Source organism: Zingiber officinale, chromosome 4A (genome assembly GCF_018446385.1).
Source record: "Zingiber officinale cultivar Zhangliang chromosome 4A, Zo_v1.1, whole genome shotgun sequence".
Taxonomy (NCBI): Eukaryota; Viridiplantae; Streptophyta; class Magnoliopsida; order Zingiberales; family Zingiberaceae; genus Zingiber; species Zingiber officinale.
Window position 1 is genome coordinate 152793551 of NC_055992.1, and position 23458 is coordinate 152817008.

Sequence of the window (23458 nt, forward strand, 5' to 3'; positions counted from 1 at the left end):
TTAGAATACGAGGATTAATTTAGGTTATTCAACACTGGAGTGGTGAAGTTCACAACCACGGATCACAATCATGACCATGCATTCGATTATATCCTATTATATATTTTAAAAATATTAATAGCATATAATGATGAAAAAAAATAATTCCTTAATAAAATATTATATTAATAAAAAAATAATGTTGAAGTTTATCTCGATTCTCGACGTAAAAGAATGCATTGTCTAGAAATTATGAGAATTAAAAAGAAAAATTATTATAAAATTAATAATAAATATTAAAATTATAGGAGTTAGCAGAGGGAATGTATGTTAGAAAACGAGTGAAATTAAACATATTTATAAGAAAATTTTAAACCTATAAAATATTTTTGAGGATCAATTGGTAATTTTAAAATATGCGAGTTCAAAATATTAGACAAGTCGATCGAAATTTAACATAAAACTAAACGAATTAAATTAATATAAAGTTAATTAATTCAGTCAATTACTATCTATCCATCCACGGACGCGGTATCATCAATAAAATGCTATGCCACTTAACTATATATTTTTTTTAGAAAATCATAACTCATAAATTTGAACCCACATTAATTAATCATACAGCAATTTATCAAAACGTGTAGGTGATTTGCTGTTTTCCCCATTTCAGTATTTGTTTTTACAATTAGCCAAACAACTTAGACTTACTGAGTTTATTTTCCATTTTACCTTCCTCCCTCCTCTATTATTATTCATCCAAAAATCAACACCATAATATTGTGTTGTCCTCATTCTCCTCTCTCGAGATCTCCTCCCTCTTTGTCTCCTCATCTTTCTGCTCTTGATCACTACACCGATCATAGAAGGACATCTCGACTTCCGCAACTAGGAGATCCTAATGGGCCTTGATACCGATGAGAATGATTAGAAACCCTCGTAGGAGCACGACTCTAGCGACGGAGCCATCGTACTGGACTACTTTGCATTAGATTCACGCGAGAAGCACCGTAAAGGAGCCTCCCTTGATGGAAATGCCACGATGAGAAGACGGTTGAGGCAGTACTGATGGACAATTCGAAAAATCCTAATTGGGTCGACCCGGACACGAAGGGGATGGACGTCAAGTTTTTGGAGGTGAGCATTAATTCAGATGGTCGTGGGTTTGATGAACCGGAGGAAGAGAAAAGATTGCGTCTTGGTAGCCAAAAGGATGATCTTGGTAGTGTTAAAGTGCTGAAAATTATCGAGAAGATACATGAAGATGAGGAGGGTGAAGTAGTGGGTGTTGGAGTAATCCCAATGATCCGTGAGACCATATGTTTTGATGTTTGGGCAAAGGATTTAAGTTAGGTTCACCCTTGTATTTGATATGTGTATATGAGTGTGCAGGTTTGCAAGATACACATATGACTCAAGTTGATGGCTTCGAGTCCGGTGAAGGATGGAGCATTTGAGGGACCGTGGACAAGGTAGTAAGGACAAGGGCCGAGGGAAGCGACTTCGAAGCATACACAAAGGATGACATTGGGACGAGCCGTGGGCTTGGGTGCATTTGAGGGATGAGAGCCAAAAGAAGTAGGTTTGAAGGCAAGAGGTCAAAGTTGCAACGAAGAGTCAAGTGAGTCATAAGGGTGAGGGTCTGAGTGCTGAGAGATTGTACTCGGGTATCAGTTAACTGGTAGTTACATCAGTCGACTGGTGTAGTCAACTGGGCAGTCGACTGGTGTAGTCGACTGGGAATGAACAGAATGTTGCTATTCGCTCGACCAGTGTAGAGCAGTCGACTGGTACTTTTACCAGGCGACTGATATCAAGTCTTTGGGATGTAACGGTTGAATCTCTATAGAGGGCAGTCGAATGACGGTTTTGGCAGTCAACTGGTAGGTGGGGGTTTCCAAACCGTGGCATATATAACCAAGGCTTTGGAGCTTGGTTAAAGTTGACGAAATAGAAGTGGTTAACCCCTATTAGTAGTCTACCAGTGCCCTAACTTCTCAAGAGTTCATGTGAGAGTTGTGGTGAGGTTTCTCCACCCACAAGGAGCTACGTGAGCTAGCCGGAGGTCTTCCGGGGAGTAATCCACCGGTGAATAGGGATCGTCCACTTTACTAACAGTTGTGGAGTAAGAGCCTTATCTCCGAACCATGTAAATCGGCGTGTCAGTTTGTTTGCTTGTTCTTTCCTTTAGTCTTTAGCTTTCGTATTTGTATTTAGTATTAGATTTTTGCTGCGCAACTAACAAATACGTAGGAAGCAATTTATTTGGGGGCACCGCCTATTCAATCCCCCTTCTAGCCAGCCATCGATCTCCCAACAAATGGTATCAGAGCAAGGTTGCTCTCCATCAGACTAACTGCTGAGGAAGCAAGGATGACCGGCTTGATAGAACCGTCAAAGTTCAAAGGAGGAAGCTTATGAGAGATCACCTTTTGGTTGGTGAAAATAAAGAACTTCCTCGAGACGGATTGAGACACAATGATGGTCGTCAAGGAACCATTTGAAGTCTTAAAAGACAAGAAAGAAAAGAGACTCCGACCACAACATTGGACAGAAGAGCAAACCTCACGGTCAAAGGTAAACGATAAGGTAATATCAATTTTGGTAGATATTTTACCGTCTAACGTGTTAAGTGATGTAGGTGAATATAAGAATGCCCATAAATTGTGGAGCAAAGTGAAGAAAGTTATAGGAAAAGAACTTATACCTACACAAGAGGAGAAAATATTCGAAGAAAGTGATGAAGTGGTCCAAGAGGAGAAGAAGGACTAATCAGATGTGGAGACTAATTCAACATCAAAAGAGGAAGAGGAAGTGAATTCAGTCACATCCGAGGAGAAGGAGGATGAGGAACCATCATCAACTGTTGGAGTGTATACTGAAAGCCTAAGCTTTGTAAACATTCATTATGAATAAAGAATCATATTTGGTCAAATTGTCTACATTTAGTTGTAGTTGTTCAATTAATTTATATTGTAGATAACATAGTATGTGGTGTCACATGCAGAAGATAATGTTATCAGTTCCTTATAAATTATAAACAGTAGCTCGCGACCAAAATGGAAAGGAACAAATCATTAGAAGGTCGTAGTGTAATTAGGTATTAGTTTATCTTGACTGTATAATTACACTAGTACACTCAGAGTGTATTGAGTAGGACCATTTGAGGTCGTTTCTTTTATACTGACTTTATAAAGAAACAAAGATCTCGGTTATTATGGAAGTGTGTGCTCTTAATCTTAATATAATAACAAGCACATATATTTGATATTTATTTCTTTAATTTATCAATGGGTGAGATTTAGTTCGATGAATCAATAAGCCCGATAAATTGGGAAATGGTATCACTTATAGTGTGTGTTGTTGATTATAGAAGGAAACTGTGTCCTAGAGATACTAGGTTGATAATGTCCTCAAGAGTAGCTCATAAGGATTGTCATGTTAAATCCTGCAGGTGGACTTAGTCCGACATGACGATAAAGTTGAGTGGTACTACTCTTGGACTAAGATATTAATTAAATGAGTTGTCAGTAACTCACTTAATTAGTGGGCATTCGATATCTTAAACACAGGGAGACTAACACACTCATAATAAGAAGGAGCCCAAAAATGTAATTTGGGATTGGTGCGGTAGTTCAATAATAGTTCTCTAGTGGAATGAATTATTATTGATAAAATTAAGTTGTGTGTTCGGGGCGAACATGGGATGCTTAATTTTATCGGGAGACCAAAACCAATTCCTCTTCTCGATCCCTATCATAGCATCTTATTTATAGAGTACTATACCCACCTATACCCACCTTCTATACCCACCAATAGGGGGCCGGCCAAGCTAGCTTGGGAACCAAGCTAGGGCCGGCCTAGGTATAAATTGGGGTGGCCGGCCCTAGCTTGAACCCAAGCTAGAGGGGCCGTCCATATTAATTTAAAAAGGGATTTTAATTTTAATTTTTATTATGTGGGAGATATAATTTATTAAAGAGAATTAAAATTAAAATATCTCTCTTGTAAAAGATCTACAAAAGATTAAAGAAAGAGATTAGATCTCTTTCCTTATTTGTAGATTGGTGAGATATTTTATTTTCTCTTTAAAAATTATTCACATGTTGTAAAATTAAAATTATAGAAATTTCCTTTTATCAACCATGAAGAGATTTTTAAAGAGAAATTTTAATTTTAAAACTTTCTGGAAACAAATTAGGAAGTTTTAATTGTTGATTAAAACTTGTCTAATTTATCTCTTTTAATGTGGCCGGCCATTAGAGATTAAATTGGGAAATTTTATTTTATTTTTCTCAATTAAATCATGTCAAGGAAATTAAGGAAATTTTATTGTAATTAAATTTCCTAATTTGCCTAGGCCAAGGAATATAAAAGAAGGGGTGAGGGTGCCTTCACAAGACACAACCTCTATTATTTCTCTCCCTCTTTTATTCCTTGGAGTGGCCGGCCATCCTCTTCCTCTCTCCCTCTTTGTGGTGGCCGAAACTCTCAAAGGCTTGGAGCTCTTGTGGCGGCCGGATACTACTTGGAGAAGAAGAAGAAGAAGAAGGAGAGAAAGCTAGCATCTCTTGGAGCTTGGTTGGTGTTTTGTTCTTCATCCTTGGTTAAGCTTTTTGTGGCCGAACCTAGCTAGGAGGAGAAGAAGGTGGTTGGTGGTTTCTCATCTCGGAAGATCGTTGCCCACACAACGTCCGAGGTTAGAAGAGGAATACGGTAGAAGATCAAGAGGTCTTTCTAAAAGGTATAACTAGTAATTTTTCTTTCCGCATCATACTAGTTATTTTTGGAAATAATACCAAATACAAGAGGCTTACGATTCTAAAATTTTGAATATGTTTTTCGATGTTGTGTTTTTTTGTTTTTTCTTTTCCTTGTGATTTGATTGTTCTTTTCGATTAACCTAAAGTTATTTTAGGAAATTAAATATTAGCTTTCTATAAAAGGTTTTGTCTAGTCGATGGTGGTTGCTCCCATATCCAAGAAGGCCATGTGCCTCGCCACGTCAGTACTGGGAACCGATTATGGAAATTAATATTTAATGGAATTAATAACTTAAGGTGATTTGGGTCAAATGTGTTAAGTTCCGCAGGAGACCCAAGTCAAAACCTAAAAGAACGAATAGATTAAGTTTTGGATCAAACGTGTTAAGTTCCGCAGGCGATCCAAAATTTAATTTAAAAGAACACATGGTAGCTAGGAAAAGGTTCAGACCTTTGTACAAAATTTTTGTACAGTGAAACCTCTAGGTTTTCAAAGTAGCAACCAACAATTGGTATCAGAGCTAGGGTTTTGCCTCTGTGTATTTGGTATTAGTTTAATTATGCACATGTCATACATAATTTAGGCAGGTTAATAGTAGGATGTGCTAACTTTGTGGATGCAGGATCTAACTATTATGACTTTTAGTTATTATGTGTGTGATTGGACCCTTGAACATGTCAAGGGCATTTATATGTGTGTGCATGATTGTATTAAAATATAGCAGGAGCTGTATTTAGTTTTATTAGGATTTTATTTTTGATCTAGATACATGTACATTCATTTTATGGAATATAGGATAAAAAATGTAAAATTCTATTTATGTCGCAGATCGAATCTTGCAAAGCGTGAAACCTTCTAAGGACCAGAGGCGCAGCGGAACTAGGAGCAAGATGGATGCGACAGCTAGACCCGGTGGCGGTGGCCAAATATGGCAGCAGCTTGGGATGACAACACACGGAGGACAACTAGAGATAAAAGCCATAATAGTTGAAAATTAGATTTTCTATTTATTGCTTTTATATTGTGCTGTGTGTATATGTTAGTTTACATGTTTAGTAGGCTAGCATAGTTAAAATTCCTCATTTATAAATAACTAAGTGGGAGAGGAATTTTTAAATAAATCCCATGGTCTCCATTACTGGTTTGTAAGTGATGCAAACAAGCTTGCGCGTTGGCTCTGAGTGCCTTCCTCCATAACGGATGAACTTGTTTGTGGATCACTAGAACAGACTTCCATTTTTGGATGACTATAAGAAGTTAATTAAGAGTGTGTGATCTTCCCCAACGAAAGGGGCATAATCTTATTAATGGACTTAGTGTCAAGTAATGGTATACACTTAGACACATCTAATAGTATCCTCCCCATCGGAGTCACTGCTATTATTTGTGTGACCAAAAGACACCAACTATTAATTTTATTTGTCAAAAAGTTAGGTTGACAAGATAATAAAATTAATGGGATAAAACCCTCCTTTTACAAATGTTGAATTTGTATACGTCCACACTAACGTGGCATACAAAATTCACGGTGTTTTGAGGTGTTGGTTAATTTAAAATAGTATTGTTTGAGGAATCAATATTATTCTAAATTTAGAGTTCTGACCAAAAGTTATTTGTGATTCTTAGGATGACTTTCAATCCACTGTCCATCATACTTCAATAGAATAGACTTACTGGACCAAATTACATAGATTGGAAAAGGAACCTGAACATTGTTCTTACTGCTGAAAGCTATAAATTTGTATTGACTGAGCCTTGCCCTGAAGCACCTACTGGTGAATCTACCCAAGAGGAAATTGAATATCATAGGAAATGGGTAAAAGCAGATGAGATGGCGCGGTGTTACATTTTGGCTTCAATGTCAAATGTATTGCAACATCAGCATCAAGACTTACCTGTTGGAACCCCAAGGTTTTTTGATGTGATCAAACAAGCTAAGTTAGGTCCTGCGTTTGTTTAACCCTTGTGTCTAAGTGTGCAGGAGCTTAGGAATACAGGAAGTCGAGCGGAAGACGCGGCTAGCGAGAAGGACGGCACGGGAGAGAGCCGACGGGCTCAGTGCGTCCGAGGGACGAGGTGACTGCGGAAGAGTACACCGGTGGACGAGAAGAACGTGCGCGGCGTTCGAGGGACGAGAAACCGGGAAGGAAGGCTGCTCGAGGAGAAGGCCGGAACATGGGTTCGGGTGAGCCCTATTCCGGATGGCCGAGATCACCCAAGCTAGTGGAGCCGGAACAAAAGACCCGAACCGAGACGAGCTGAACCGAAGCGGAGCGACCGGACGGAAAAAGTCAACCAGAGTTGACTTTTGGGGTCCGGGGCGCCCGGAACCATCCGGGGCGCCCCGGAGCGGAACGAGGTTTTTGACCAGATCGAGTCAAACTCGATCTGAACGTTAGGGGATAAAGTTTTATCCCCCCAGGGCGCCCGGAACCCCATCGGGGCGCCCCGACCAGTGCTATAAATATACCACTGGTTTGCACAGATCAGTATAACAAACTTGTAATCAATTCCTTCTGTGCTTTCAATTCTGTTCTTTTCTTTTGTGCTGTCAACGTTGTAAAAAGGCTACTCCACCCAGAGGAGAATCAGATAGTGTGCTTACATTCCTTGGATTAGCAATCCCCTGATTACAAACCAAGTAAAACTCTGGTGTCTGCTTTTCTTTACTTAGTCTCTTTTATTTATTTATTACAAGTGTTTATTATATAGTTGAAATCCGAGAAAGGTTCGAGTTTTATTTTGTAGGGCAATTCACCCCTCCTCTCTTGCCGGCCTCCAATGGGACCAACAAGTGGTATCAGAGCCAAGGCGCTTCAGGAGGACTAACCGCCGATCGAAGCAACAAAGATGGCCGGACCAAGCATTGTTCCACCAAAATTCGAGGGGAACTTCGCAGGCTGGAAGCGTCGTATGGAGGTATTCCTAAAAACAGATTTTGAAATTCGGTTTATTATGAAATATGGTTTTGTAGCTCCAATAGATAAATATGGAAAAGAAAAAGAAGAGAGTGATTGGACAAAGAAGGAGCAGAATGAGTCGGTAGCAAACAGCCGTGCGGAACATCACCTGCTGAGCGTGTTACCACCTCAAGAGGTCAACTGCATCGGAAACTATTTATCTGCTAAAGAACTTTGGGAGAAGTTCTTGGTGTTGGGATCGTTCGTACTCGGCTAGAGAGGGGGGGTGTGAATAGCCGCCCCAAATTCTCGCGTTCTTCCTACAGTTAGGGTTAGTCGCAGCGGAAATACAAGGAAGAAACTGAGGAGAAGAAAAACAAACCGATGTAACGAGGTTCGGAGATGAACTCCTACTCCTCGGCGTGTCCGTAAGGTGGACGAAGCCTACCAATCCGTCAGTGGATGAGTCCCCGGAGAACCGGCTAAATATGAGCTCCTTATGGGTGGAGAAACCTCGCCACAATTACTTCTTGCAACAGCAAGATAAGGAGTACAAATACAAGAGAAGCAAGAAGTAAATACACAGCAAATGTAAACAATCCTTGCCTTCTTGTCGACTGTTGAAGAAGCAACAGCTTCTCAGACGCCAACCACAGCAGCAGCTCAGTCAGAGTCCCAGCCGAAGGAAGAAGCTCACGCGAAGCTTGCGAAGAAGAGCTCAACAAAGCTCAAGCACCAGAACAGCAGCTCTGTAGCAGAAGAGAAGAGGAAGAAGCTGCAGCACAGAAGATGCCCTCGTCTCCTTTATACTTGCGAAGAAGAAACAACGAAGAAACTAGCCGTTGCGTTGCAACGGCTAGAACCCTAATCGGTCTGTGGACCGATCAGGCCACAGCTGGATTGGTCCACAGACCGATCCCAACTCTTGGCTTTGAAGCTCTTCCTTCCGCGACATCGTCTCCTGATCGGTCGCCACGACCGATCAGGGAAGCTCCTGATCGGTCCACAGACCGATCAGGCGTCTTTCTCGCGGCTACTGATCACCTTCTGATCGGTCTGCAGACCGATCAAATACCGGATCGGTTACTGATCGGTCACCAGACCGATCAGATAACTAGTGACTTGGTTTTTGCCCGAACCAAGTCCCAAGCCTTCCAAACCAACATTCGGTCAACCTCGACCTGTTGGTACTTCATTCCTAGCATCTGGTCACTCCCTCGACCTGCTAGAATTCCCCGCCAAGTGTCCGGTCAATCCCTTTGACCTACTTGGACTTTCCTCAACACCAGATGTCCGATCATCCCTGATCCATCTGGATTTTCCTTTGCTTGGCTTCACTCACCCGGACTTTCACACTCACCAGGATTTCCACCGCCTAACATCCCAGTTAGGACTTTCTCCTTGGCTTCACTCACGGGACTTTCCAACCGCCTAACATCCAGTTAGGACTTTCCCATTCACCTCACTCACCAGGACTTTCCACACCGCCTAACATCCAGTTAGGACTTTCCCAGCTTCACTCACGGGACTTTCCAAGCCTAACATCCCGTTAGGACTTTCCGCCTAGCTTCACTCACAGGACTTTCCACACCGCCTAACATCCAGTTAGGACTTTCCCTGGCTTCACTCACGGGACTTTCCAACTGCCTAACATCCCAGTTAGGACTTTCCCTCGTGCCAAGCTCCCTGCTTGGACTTCTCCGTGCCAAGTCTCCATACTTGGACTTTTCCAGTGCCAAGTCTCCATACTTGGACTTTTCCCGTGCCAAGTCTCCACACTTGGACTCTTTCCTGAATCAGGTCAACCAGGTCAACCTTGACCTACGTTGCACCAATAGTCTCCCAAACATTTATTCTTGTCAAACATCAAGAATACAACTCAACTAGGTCAACCTTGACCTAAGGTTGCACCAACAATCTTCCTAAGTCAAACATCAAAATACAACTCGAGTCAGGTCAACTCGAGTCAGGTCAACTAGGTCAACCTTGACCTAAGGTTGCACCAACAATCTCCCCCTTTTTGATGTTTGACAAAATCATAATCAAGTTAGGTTAATCCGATAACCTAACTTAGGTTTCCCAATGTTCTTCAATGTTCTTCCTTGAACATTATCTAGAACATTCTCCCATTCTCCAACACTCTCCCCCTTTTTGACACACATCAAAAAGAGAGAATCAAGGTCAAGAGTTTCCTCCTAATGAAAGTCCCATACCTTTCATTGAAACTCTTAATTTCCCCCTTGATACTAAACTCAACAATCAACTTAGTGACAATCCTATGTCACTAATCCTCAAAAGTCTTAAGGAGTAAAAACTCCTCCTAAGAGTCAACTCCCCTTGACCATTAGGTAAAAACTCCCCCTAAAGGTCAACTCCCCCTTGACCATTGCACCAACAATGTCTTGGAGAGTTTCAAACCTTTAGAAACCCGAAACTCAACTCCCAAAAATTGAAATTTCAGACACCTGCTGAAAATCAGAAACTGGCACGCACTGATCGGTCCTAAGACCGATCAAAAACCCCCTGGATCGGTCCCCAGACCGATCCATGCTTCATTGATCGCACTGGATCGTCACTGATCGGTCACCAGACCAATCAAGCCTTCACCAAATCGCACCAAGCTCTCTGGATCTTACTGGATCGGTCTACAGACCGATCCATGCTTCACTGGATCGGTCCGCAGACCGATCAGGACTTCCCTGGATCGGTCCCCAGACCGATCCAGACTCTGACAGGAGATTTCTGAAATTTCCTTCCCGAAATTCAGAAACTCCTAGAAAATTCCAGAAAATTTGAAAAATTGTGAAATTTTGAGGATACATTCCTCATAACATATACTATCATGGAAAAATAGTTTTCTATGAAAATAACTTCCATTTTTCAATCTTGATACAAAGTTCAAAAACTTTGAAATAGTTCAAGTTTAACTCAACTTTGTATCACAATGTTCAATGATGAATGCAATCACTAAGATGGCTTCATCAAGGTTTTCCAAATCAATTTCAAAATGATTTTAAACCTTTTAATTTAGGACCATAATCTTAGGGCTAAATGTACATGACTTGTACACAAGCTTTCCCTATGATCCTCCATTTCTTGAATTAGGCTCATCTAGGTACAAGAACTATGCACCTTGATCCTAATTCATGATCCTAATATCTCACACACATCTAAAGTGTATCAAACACATCCATGGCAATTTTAATGTGAGATATGGGTTTAGGTATCTTAGACTGAGGTCTCATGCATTTTCTAAACACAAATTTGATCTCAATATCAAAATGTGTTTTTCATCCTTAAATCAATTCAATTGATTATTAATGCAAGAGATGATGACATGACATAAAATGGTATCATAAATGAAAACATGTGCCAGTGTCATGATGTCATGGCATAAAGTTTGAAACTTAAATAAACATGACATAAAAACTAGCCTAAGCATTATCATGACATTTCAGATGATAATAAAACTAAATATGATGTCATGACATGTGAGGGCAAACAATCATGGCAAGATTTAGCATAAATAAATATACCTAGATTACCTATCTAAGTATCCTTAACCACTTGGCTAACTTCAAATTTAATCCTAGATTGCCCCAAAATGCCAAAAACCTAATTTTGACACTTCTTGAACTCTAGATTAATTCATGCCACTTAAAGATCAAATTTATCCTCAAAACTTGGCATGTTTCTTTTTTTTCGAGAGTTCTCTAGATTTTCTCAAATTGTGCCAATTGAGATTAAAAATGAAATTTCTAATCTTTAGGCACATTTTGTTGGTGCGGGAAGCATCTAACGATCGAACCTAAGTTTTTATAATGGCAAAGGATTCAAAGTTAAGGTGAGTTGTGATCTAACATGTTAAATGAGTGTCTCAGGAAAAGTCCTAACTGCGGTTAGGCAGAGGAAAAACCCTAGGGGGTGGTAACCCTAGGTCATAGGGGGTGGTAACCCTATGCGGAAAGTCTTGGCAGGTCGATGGCTTCAGGCAAAAGTCCTAGGGGGTGGTAAACCTAGGTGAAAAGTCCTGGTGTCGCGAACCAGGTGAAAGTCTGGACTAGCCGGGAAGCGGATGTCCAACAGAAAGTCCGGAAGCGTCGAGTGCCGAGCAAAAGTCCAGTCGATCTGGAGGATCGTACTGGCAACAGGTAAATCTCCTGAGTGGAGTAGGTGAGGACGCGTTCCCCGTAGAGGGAACAGTAGGCGTCGGGTCGACCTAGGGTTTCCGGTTGGAAACCTGAAGTCAGACTCGGACAGTCCGGAGACTGTTAATACTTCATTTATAATATTTGTTGTATTATGTGCTAACTTTGTGCTGCAGGGTAGTGTTTGGGACTAACGTATCTTGCAGGTGCAAAGGAACAACTTAAAGCCTCGGATGAACAGTGTCCAAGGCGCCTCCATGGAGCTTGGAGGCGCCTCGGATGCAAGGCTGGAGCTGGCTGCGAGAAGCTGTTCAAGGCGCCTTGATGAACAGTGGAAGGCGCCTTGAACAGATGAAGGCGCCTGGTGAACAGTGGAAGACGCCTTGAGTCTGTGATAAGATTCGACCAGTTCGCTCCTCATCTCCCCGGCTGACTCGGCTGTTCAAGGCGCCTTGGTGAACAGTAGAAGGCGCCTTGAACACCCTTTATAAGGGGTTTCGACCAGCAGCTCCTAACAACAACTTCCAAGCAATCTTTCTGCTACAAGATGCTCACGAGATGATCCCGAAGTGCTGCTACGAGACACCGACGACCCGGAGCTCCGAAATCTTCAGATTACGATATAGTCGTCGGTATAACTGTACTTTTTCATTATACTTAACTGTAATACTTGTACTCTTGTCGAACTTATAGTTGTTGCCCACGGAAAGCGATCAAGGATCGCGGGCCTTCGAGTAGGAGTCGTCACAGGCTCCGAACGAAGTAAATTCTCTTGTCTTTCTGTGTGTTTGTTTACTTTCCGCTGCGTTACTTCTCCGATAGTTGTTACAATTCTGATAATAGAACGATTTTAGCCACGAGCGCTATTCACCCCCCCCTCTAGCGCGTCTCTATCCAACAATTGGTATCAGAGCGGGGTTGTTTTAATTTGGTGCAACCACCATTTAAAACATTTTTTTCGTGGTATTTTGTTCGGAGTTGATCAGAATTTTCTAATTGCTTTTCACGAATCGGTGTTGCTCAAAGTTGGTCAATTCCACTTGGGCTCGTTTTTTTTCCCTTCTCTCGCACTACTAATCCAAGACTCAGTCTTGGAATAGATTTTGTTGTTTTTTTTCTTTTAGATCTAAAATGGCCCAACAAGAAGGATATAGCACCATTCGTCCCCCACTATTTTACGGAGAAGACTTCGGGTATTGGAAGGGGTGAATGGAGATATATCTGAAGATCCAGTTCGATACCTGGATGATCATCAAAACAGGACTGGAACTGCCAACTGGTACCGACGGTAAGCCTACACCCAGCATTTATCAAAAAGGTGGAAGCTGACGCAAAAGCCACCTGCACCATCCAATGTGGTCTTACCAAAGAAGAGCTCAACAGAGTCGGTCCATTCTCCTCCGCAAAAGAACTATGGGAGAAACTAATCGAACTACACGAGGGCACGTCGGAAACCAAGGTAAGTAAGCGTGATTTGTTACTTAATAAATTATATAATTTGAAAATGCAGGAAGGCGAGACAGCAAGTTCTTTACACGCTCGAATTCAAGATATCTTGAATTCCCTTCATGGAATCGGGCAGAAAGTAGAAAACAGAGACATAATAAGGTATGTTCTTAACTCATTTCCTAGGAGTTCATTGTGGGCATCAATGGTAGATGCCTACAAAGTCTCTAAGGATTTGTCTTCCTTAAAATTAGACGAATTATTTAGTGAATTTGAACTCCATGAACAGACTAATGCACAGCCATCCGAGAAGGGCATTGCTTTGGTTGCAGGTACAAGTCGAATAAGGGAATCAAGAGGACGGCGAAAAGTTGAATCGGAATCAGAAGACGAACCCGATTCAGAAGATTCAGAAGATGAACTGGCCAGCGAATTTGTGAATCTTGTAAAGAAACTATACAAGAAGAAGAAGGGCTTCAACAAGAAAGATCTGAAGAAGGCAGTTCAATCCAAGGAGGCTCAACAAAACTCAAAGACGAAGTTCGAAGTCACTTGCTACGGATGCAACCAAAAGGGACATATAAAAGCCAACTGCCCAAATCAAAAAGAAGCCAAGAAGCAAAGAAGAAGGAAAGTCCTAAAGGCAACTTGGGACGAATCCTCTTCGGAGGACGAAGACGACGAACTCGACCAAACGAGTCTACTCGCATTGATGGCCCGGGACTAGATCAGCGAATCCGAGAGCGAGTCAGAAGCCGACTCCGAGCAAAGCCACGGATCCGCATCCGTTTCCGAAGGGCCAGACTCCGCTGTAAGTATTCCTAGGCTTAATAATTTAGTCAATTATTTACTTCGCAAATTAGCCAAGTCAAATTTGAAAATTAAGTCACTTTTAAAAGAAATAAACATTCTTAAAGAAGTAACTAACTCAAAATCTTTAACTGAAGATTCAACTCAAGTACAACAACTTGAGAAAGAAAATTCAAATCTGAAAAATCAGCTAAATGATTTAAAAGTCACTTTAGAAAAGTTCTCTCTGGGCTCCAAGAATTTGGATCTAATTCTTGGGACACAAAGGACCATCTATAATAGAACTGGACTAGGATATAAAAGTAAATTTAAATCTTACTTATCCTTAATAAACAAACAAAGTAGTAAATCAGTCCAAGCATGGGTCCCCAAGTCTGAATTGATCAATCAAGTTGGACTTGGTCAATACTGGGTCCCTAAGGATCATATATACTACCTCGATAGACCATATCGAGGTCGTGATTCAGGGGGAGCTAAAAGAAAAACGATCTTGATTTAAAATTCAAAATTTAAAAGTCGAAACCTAAAATTAAAAATCAAATTCTTAAAAATTCAAAATTAAATTAAATTTGAAATTATGAAAAGTAGATGGAGGATCCAAACTAGCTGGCACCTCCAACTGAACTACCCGACAGGGTAACTGAACCTAATTTACCCGGAATGGGTAAAGCAAGAATAAATTACCCGGCAGGGTAATTAAGATTAGATTAAAAACGGGATAAGTTTAACTTGAACCACAGTACTGGTGAAGTTTTTGGATGATAGTACGTTAGGGAAGCTTGGGCATCGCATGTCTAGGAAGATATGGCTTCGACCTGGTGCATTTGGCCAAGTGGAACTGACCGAAGCTACCCTTAAATGAATCCTAACTAGTTAGACCAAGGTTTAGTATTAAGCTCAATGGGTAGGACTATTTGGAAACTTCGAAGGCATGGTTACTTTAATGAGCTCCTTGTGACTTACCACAGCCCAGAAGTTTATCCAAAGAATGCTTACTTGTTGTACCCAAAGCTAAACCTGAATCTAACACAAAGTTAAATCAGATTCCTGAATTCAACAATAAATCATCTCACATCAATTATAGGATTCCCTGATTGAAAATTTAGATCTGGTGAGATGAATAAGTAATAAAACTATTTTCAAAATTATTTAATTTTTTTTTCAAAATTATTTAAAAATCTTTTCAAAACTATTTTCAAAATTATTCAAAAATCTTTTCAAAATTATTCAAAAATCTTTTCAAAATTATTTAAAAATCTTTTCAAAACTATTTTCAAAATTATTCAAAATTTATTTTCAAAATTATTTAAAAATCTTTTCAAAATTATTTAAAAATCTTTTCAAAATTATTTAAAAATCTTTTCAAAACTATTTTCAAAATTATTCAAAAGTCTTTTCAAAATTATTTAAAAATCTTTTCAAAATTATTTAAAAATCTTTTCAAAATTATTTAAAAATCTTTTCAAAACTATTTTCAAAATTATTCAAAAATCTTTTCAAAATTATTTAAAAATCTTTTCAAAATTATTTAAAAATCTTTTCAAAACTATTTTCAAAATTATTCAAAAATCTTTTCAAAACTATTTTCAAAATTATTCAAAAATCTTTTCAAAATTATTTAAAAATCTTTTCAAAATTATTTAAAAATCTTTTCAAAACTATTTTCAAAATTATTCAAAAATATTTTCAAAATTATTTAAAATTATCTTTTAAAAATTATTTAAAAATCTTTTCAAAATTATTCAAAAATCTTTTCAAAATTATTCAAATATCTTTTCAAAATTATTTAAAAATCTTTTCAAAATTATTTAAAAATCTTTTCAAAATTATTTTCAAAATTATTTAAAATTATTTTCAAAATTATTTAAAAATCTTTTCAAAATTATTTAAAAATCTTTTCAAAATTATTTAAAAATCTTTTCAAAACTATTTTCAAAATTATTCAAAAAAAAAAAAAACTTTTCAAAATTATTTAAAATTATTTTCAAAATTATTTAAAAAACTTTTCAAAACTCAATTTCAAAATTAATTTTAAAACTCAATTTCAAAATTATTTTTAAAACTCAATTTCAAAATTATTTTAAACTCAATTTCAAAATTCCTTAAAAAAAAAAAAAATCGCGTGGATCTTCTCGGAGGCGCCTCCCATCAAAAGGAGGCGCCCTAGCAAGCGGCGGGAAAATTCCCGCCGCATCGTCTTAAGGCGCCTCGGATCAACCCAAGGCGCCTCCAACGTATATAAGGCGCCTTAAACCTTGTTTTAAGGCGCCTTCAACACTTTATATCAAAACGAATAGAAGCTTTTCTGTTCGTTTTCTGCCGACACCGAGCACGCGATACTCGTGCGTGTTCTTCCCAACCAAGGCGCCTTTTACCTGTTTAATCTTCCTCAATACGTGACAATGCCTCCTAGGTATAATCCTAATCCCTTCCGTTCAAGTTTTACTTAGAATCTTTTCTTATTTCTGTCAATTTTTGGTAAAATCGTGAAAAATAGGAAACGCCGACATGTTGATCTTAATCCAGCTAGAATTCCATCAGCAGATATCAGATTCCCGACTATACATCTTAAGGATATCTTTGCTAATTACATCTTAAGCTATATTCTTCAAAGTTCAATGTTTACAAAAGGCTTAGCTAAATGATTCTTATAGCAACTTTCAATTTTTTTCAAACTTAGCCACCTTTTTAAAATTTTTTTTAAGCTAAGTTACCTTTCAGATAGTTTTGCAAAACTTTAACTCAGTGTCTTCAAAATTTTAGGTGAAGATTTAGTTTTTAACTTAGCACTAATCTTGTTTTTTGAAAAAAATTGAAAACTGGCTTATTTTTTTTGATAAATGGCAAAGGGGGAGAGTAGGAAATTCAAAAGTAAAAATTTAAAAAGGGAACCCTGTATTAAGGGGGAGCATCACAAAAGTTTAAGTGTTAGCTTAAGTTAGGCGTTCATTTGAAATTATATACTTAAGCTTGCTCAATTACATTTTTTTGCTACCTGTGCATCTGTTTTTACTTAACTTTGAATTTGGGTTGCCATAATCAAAAAGGGGGAGATTGTTGGTGCGGGAAGCATCTAACGATCGAACCTAAGTTTTGATAATGGCAAAGGATTCAAAGTTAAGGTGAGTTGTGATCTAACATGTTAAATGAGTGTCTCAGGAAAAGTCCTAACTGCGGTTAGGCAGAGGAAAAACCCTAGGGGGTGGTAACCCTAGGTCATAGGGGGTGGTAACCCTATGCGGAAAGTCTTGGCAGGTCGATGGCTTCAGGCAAAAGTCCTAGGGGGTGGTAACCCTAGGTGAAAAGTCCTGGTGTCGCGAACCAGGTGAAAGTCTGGACTAGCCGGGAAGCGGATGTCCAGCAGAAAGTCCGGAAGCGTCGAGTGCCGAGCAAAAGTCCAGTCGATCTGGAGGATCGTACTGGCAACAGGTAAATCTCCTGAGTGGAGTAGGTGAGGACGCGTTCCCCGTAGAGGGAACAGTAGGCGTCGGGTCGACCTAGGGTTTCCGGTTGGAAACCTGAAGTCAGACTCGGACAGTCCGGAGACTGTTAATACTTCATTTATAATATTTGTTGTATTATGTGCTAACTTTGTGCTGCAGGATAGTGTTTGGGACTAATGTATCTTGCAGGTGCAAAGGAACAACTTAAAGCCTCGGATGAACAGTGTCCAAGGCGCCTCCATGGAGCTTGGAGGCGCCTCGGATGACGCGAGAGGCTGTTCAAGGCGCCTTGATGAATAGTGAAGGCGCCTTGAACTGAGGCACCGGTAAGCGATGGAAGGCGCCTTGAGTCTGATAAGATTCGACCGGTTCGCTCCTCATCTCCCCCGGCTGTTCAAGGCGCCTTGGTGAACAGTAGAAGGCGCCTTGAACACCCTTTATAAGGGGTTTCGACCAGCAGCTCCTAACAACAACTTCCAAGCAATCTTTCTGCTACAAGCTACTCACGAGACGATCCCGAAGTGCTGCTACGAGACACCGACGACCCGGAGCTCCGAAATCTTCAGATTACGATATAGTCGTCGGTATAACTGTACTTTTTCATTATACTTAACTGTAATACTTGTACTCTTGTCAAACTTATAGTTGTTGCCCACGGAAAGCGATCAAGGATCGCGGGCCTTCGAGTAGGAGTCGTCACAGGCTCCGAACGAAGTAAATTCTCTTGTCTTTCTGTGTGTTTGTTTACTTTCCGCTGCGTTACTTCTCTGATAGTTGTTACGATTCTGATAATAGAACGATTTTAGCCACGAGCGCTATTCACCCCCCCTCTAGCGCATCTCGATCCAACACATTTAACTCTTCAAAGGAGTAAATGATAATTCCATTTTATTTTCAAAAGTTCTCAAAACCTTGAAAATGCTCCTTGAGTGTCAATTTCCTCAAAGTTGGGTTAACTACCCTTCTAATCGGAGTTGACACTCTCTAACCCATCTATGGGGTAGAGAAGATGCTCCTAGGAACCCAATACCTATTAGAGCTCATTGGGTTCACTAAATATTCACTAGGGATAACTTCCCTAGCAACCCTCCTAATGACCCTCCTAGGCTTTAAAGCCTTGATCATTTGGGACTCATCAAGATCAACTCTAGGGGTGACTCCCCTTGTGACCTTGGTGGTGGTCTCCCTAGCCCTAGTTTTTGTTCCATAATCGAATGGAACATTATGATAGGTGGGCTTGACCATTTGGGACTTAAGTTTGTGACCCAAACCTTTCTTGTCCTTGGGCTTTGAAATTTGACCCTTAGACCCTAGAGTTGACTTCTCTAAATTCTTTAGGGCCTTTTCTAGAGTGTTAAGTCTTGACCTCAAGACTTGATTTTCTTTCTCTAAAACCTCAAGTTTTAATTTATCATTCTTTCTTGAGGTGTTCCTAGGCATATGTCTAGTTGTCTTGGGGTTTCTACCTAGATTTTCCTTAGCCTTAGATGAGTTAATTCTAGGGTTAGCATTTCTAGAATTGTTCTTATCTAGGCCAACATGCTTGGCTCCTAAGCACATGTATCGATTTCTAGTGTTAACATGCTTATCATTATTGACAATGACAATAAGACTACTAGCATGCATCCTACTAGAATTGCAAGAATGAGCTTTAAATGTTACCTTAGGGTTTGCCTTAGCTCCCCCTTTACACGTGTTTGGCCTCTTGTCCTTGTGAGGTTGCCTCCCCCTTGGACATTGACTCCTATAGTGTCCCCGTTGCTTGCATTGGAAGCACACCACGTGCTTCTTGCTCTTGCATGTCGGGACTCCGGCTTCCTTGACCTTTGGTGTCGGTGGAGTCTTTCTAACCCTCTTTGGACACTTACTCTTGTAGTGCCCAAACTTCCTACACTCAAAACACATTATGTGTAATTTGCTTGAAATCATAGTGTTTGAGTTACCTAGGGTTGTGGATGTAGATGAGCTTTCTTCTTCATCCCTTCCGGAGGTAGATGCCTCTTCTTGCTCCGATCTTGAACAAGAGCTCTCCTCCTCTTCTTCCTTGGATGTTGAGTAGCCCTCAACTCCCAATTCGCTTCCTCCATGATGTGAGCTACTTGGCTCACTAGGCTCCTCTTCATGGAATTTTGCCAAATTGTTCCACAATTCCTTGGCGTTGTTGTACCTATCTATCTTGCACAAAACATTATTAGGTAAAGCAAATTCAATAATTTTTGTTACCTCGTCATTGATTTCGGATTGTCGGATTTGCTCTTTCGTCCACTCCTTCTTCTTGATAGGTTTTCCTTCCTCATCCATCGGAGGGGAAAACCCTTCTTGTACACAAAACCAATTTAACATATTAGTCCTAAGAAAATACATCATCCTTACCTTCCAATATGTGAAGTTGTCGTGAGACTCGTAGAAGGGTTGAATCGTGACATCTTCTCCATAGAGATCCATCTCTAGCCCGTGCTCCCCCGGGTGTTGATCCGTCGAAGAGCGGCCTCGCTCTGATACCACTTGTTGGGATCGTTCGTACTCGGCTAGAGAGGGGTGTGAATAGCCGCCCCAATATTTCGCGTTTCTTCCTACGATTAGGTTAGTGCAGCGGAAATACAACGTAGGAAGAAAACAGGAGAAGAAAAACAAACCAATGTAATGAGGTTCGGAGATGAACTCCTACTCCTCGGCGTGTCCGTAAGGTGGACGAAGCCTACCAATCCGTCGGTGGATGAGTCCCCGGAGAACCGGCTAAATATGAGCTCCTTATGGGTGGAGAAACCTCGCCACAACTACTTCTTGCAACAGCAAGATAAGAGTACAAATACAAGAGAAGCAAGAAGTAAATATGAATGTAAACAACCCTTGCCTTCTTGTTTCGTTGAAGAAGCAACAACTTCTCGGACGAGCCACCAGCAACAACTGACCCAGTCGTGGAATGAAGCTCACGCGAAGCTTCGACAAGGAAGAGCTCAACAAAGCTCAAGCACAATAGCACTGCAATCGAAGGAAGAGGAAGAAAAATCGCAGAAGATGCCCTCGTCTCCTTTATACCTGCGAAGAAGAAACAGCGAAGAAACTAGCCGTTGCGTTGCAACGGCTAGAACCCTGATCGGTCTGTGGACCGATCAGGCTCTGCACTGATCGGTCCCCAGAACGATCCCAACTCTTGGCTTTGAAGCTCTTCCTTCCGCGACATCGTCTCCTGATCGGTCGCCACGACCGATCAGGGAAGCTCCTGATCGGTCCACAGACCGATCAGGCGTCTTTCTCGCGGCTACTGATCACCTTCTGATCGGTCTGCAGACCGATCAAATACCGATTAGTAGCACACTGATCGGTTACTGATCGGTCACCAGACCGATCAGATAACTAGTGACTTGGTTTTTGCCCAAACCAAGTCCCAAGCCTTCCAAACCAACATTCGGTCAACCTCGACCTGTTGGTACTTCATTCCTAGCATCTGGTCACTCCTCTACTAGGAATTCTTCGCCAAGTGTCGGTCAATCCTTTGACCTACTTGGACTTTCCTCAACACCGGATGTCCGATCATCCCGATCCATCTGGATTTTCCTTCGCTTCCACACTTTCCAGCTCACTCACCAGGATTTCCCACCGCCTAACATCCCAGTTAGGACTTTCTCCGGCTTCACTCACGGGACTTTCCAACCGCCTAACATCCCAGTTAGGACTTTCCCCTGACTTCACTCACGGGACTTTCCAACTGCCTAACATCCGTTAGGACTTTCACTGCTTGGCTTCACTCACCAGGACTTTCCAACTGCCTAACATCCCAGTTAGGACTTTCCCACTGCCTGGCTTCACTCACCAGGACTTTCCACACTGCCTAACATCCCAGTTAGGACTTTCCCACTGCCTAGCTTCACTCACCAGGACTTTCCACCTGCCTAACATCCCAGTTAGGACTTTCCCTCGTGCCAAGCTCCCTGCTTGGACTTCTCCGTGCCAAGTCTCCATACTTGGACTTTTCCAGTGCCAAGTCTCCATACTTGGACTTTTCCCGTGCCAAGTCTCCACACTTGGACTCTTTCCCGAATCAGGTCAACCAGGTCAACCTTGACCTACGTTGCACCAATAGTCTCCCAAACATTTATTCTTGTCAAACATCAAGAATATAACTCAACTAGGTCAACCTTGACCTAAGGTTGCACCAACAATCTTCCTAAGCCAAACATCAAAATACAACTCGAGTCAGGTCAACTCGAGTCAGGTCAACCAGGTCAACCTTGACCTAAGGTTGCACCAACACTTGGAACTCCACGAAGGCACGCCCGAAGCAAAGCTCGCTAGAAGGGACATCCTCCGCAACAAACTGATGAACATCCGTCTAGAGAAAGGTGAGAAAGTAGCCGGTCTATATGCAAAGGTAAAGAACTAGTTACTGGTCTCGAAAACCTTGGTGAAACGGTCACAAACCGGGACACTATACGCTACACGCTCAATGCATTTCCAAGAACTCCGGAATCGACATCAATCGTCGATGCTTATTACATCTCAAAAGACCTGGAGGTAAGTACTTTAGAAGAGTTGTTTTCTACCCTTGAATTACACGAAATTAGATATGCAGAGATATCAAAGGACACAACCTAGACTATGGCGCTGAATGCAACCAACAAGGATGAACCCGAGTCAGACTCCGAAGACGATCAAGAAGCGTATATGGTAAGAAACTTTAAAAAGTTTTTTAGATCTAATAAATTTAAAATTCAGAATAAAAAGAATAAAAAAGGTAGAAGAAAGGTACGGTGCTACCAGTGTTAGAAGGAGGGACACCTAAGGGAAGACTGCCCAGAACTCAAGAAGGTCAAAATGAAGACACCCAAGAAACACAACCTAAAAGCAACTTGGGATGACACTTCTTCATCTGAATCAGAAGCTCAAGAATATGCGGGGATTGCACTGATGGCAAGCCACAAAGGACAAAGTACATCAGAACCCAGCATCGATGAAGGGGGAGCGACCTCAGATGGAAGTAGCGAAGCAGGGGGAGATTCAGACTTCAAGTCTGATATGGTAAGTGAGGTATGCCTCTTACCCCCTGATGAACTTTACTTTGGTATCAAAGCTATGACTAAATCCATGTATAAATTAGAAAAAAAAATGCTAAATTAGAAAATGAAATTTTAGAAACAAAGAGAATTTTAGCAAAATCATGTCTTATAGAGGATTTTGAAAAATTTAAAATTGAAAATGAAAATCTAAAAGAAGAAATAGAAAGATTGAAAAAAATCTAATGGTTCAAATACTTCTACTTTTAGAAATTATGGAGGTTTAAATTGGTATTATAGATTTCATCAAAATCAAATTAGAAATATATAAAAAATCTATATACCTAGGAAATACTTGGTTAATCCTGTAGGTAGGAACCTCTATTGGGTTCCAAAAACCTATTTAATTTAAGATTAAAAAATTAGACTTAGCATTTTCAGCAAGGAAATTAAACAACTAATTTCTTTATGAGGCTTTGTCTAAGGAAGTGGTTGTTGCTCCAATAACCAAGAAGGCCTAGTGCCTCGCCACGACCTGGAAGCCAAGTATCGAAATGAAAAGTTTAATTGACTAACTGAAAAAACATTAATTTAAATTACTTAATGCTTTAAAAGAGTTATTCAATTTGTGTTAGAAAATATTTAATTTTTTTAAAATTTTTTATTATCTTAGAAATTTTTATGAAAATTGACTTAGAAATTTTTTTTTCTTAGAATTTTTTTTATAATATTGCCTTATAATTGTTTATTAACTTAGAATTTTTTTAATTAATTAGAAATTTTTTTTGGGATGCTGAGATAAGTTTCAAACTTAAAATTTTTTTTAACACTTATGACAGTTTTATCTGAAAAATGTTTTACTTAAATTTTTTTTTTCTTTCGAAAGAAAAATTCTGAAGAGTGTTTTTAAATTGAATGTTACTTAGACATTATTAAATATTTTACACTTAACGTTTTTATTTGAATTTACCTTAGAC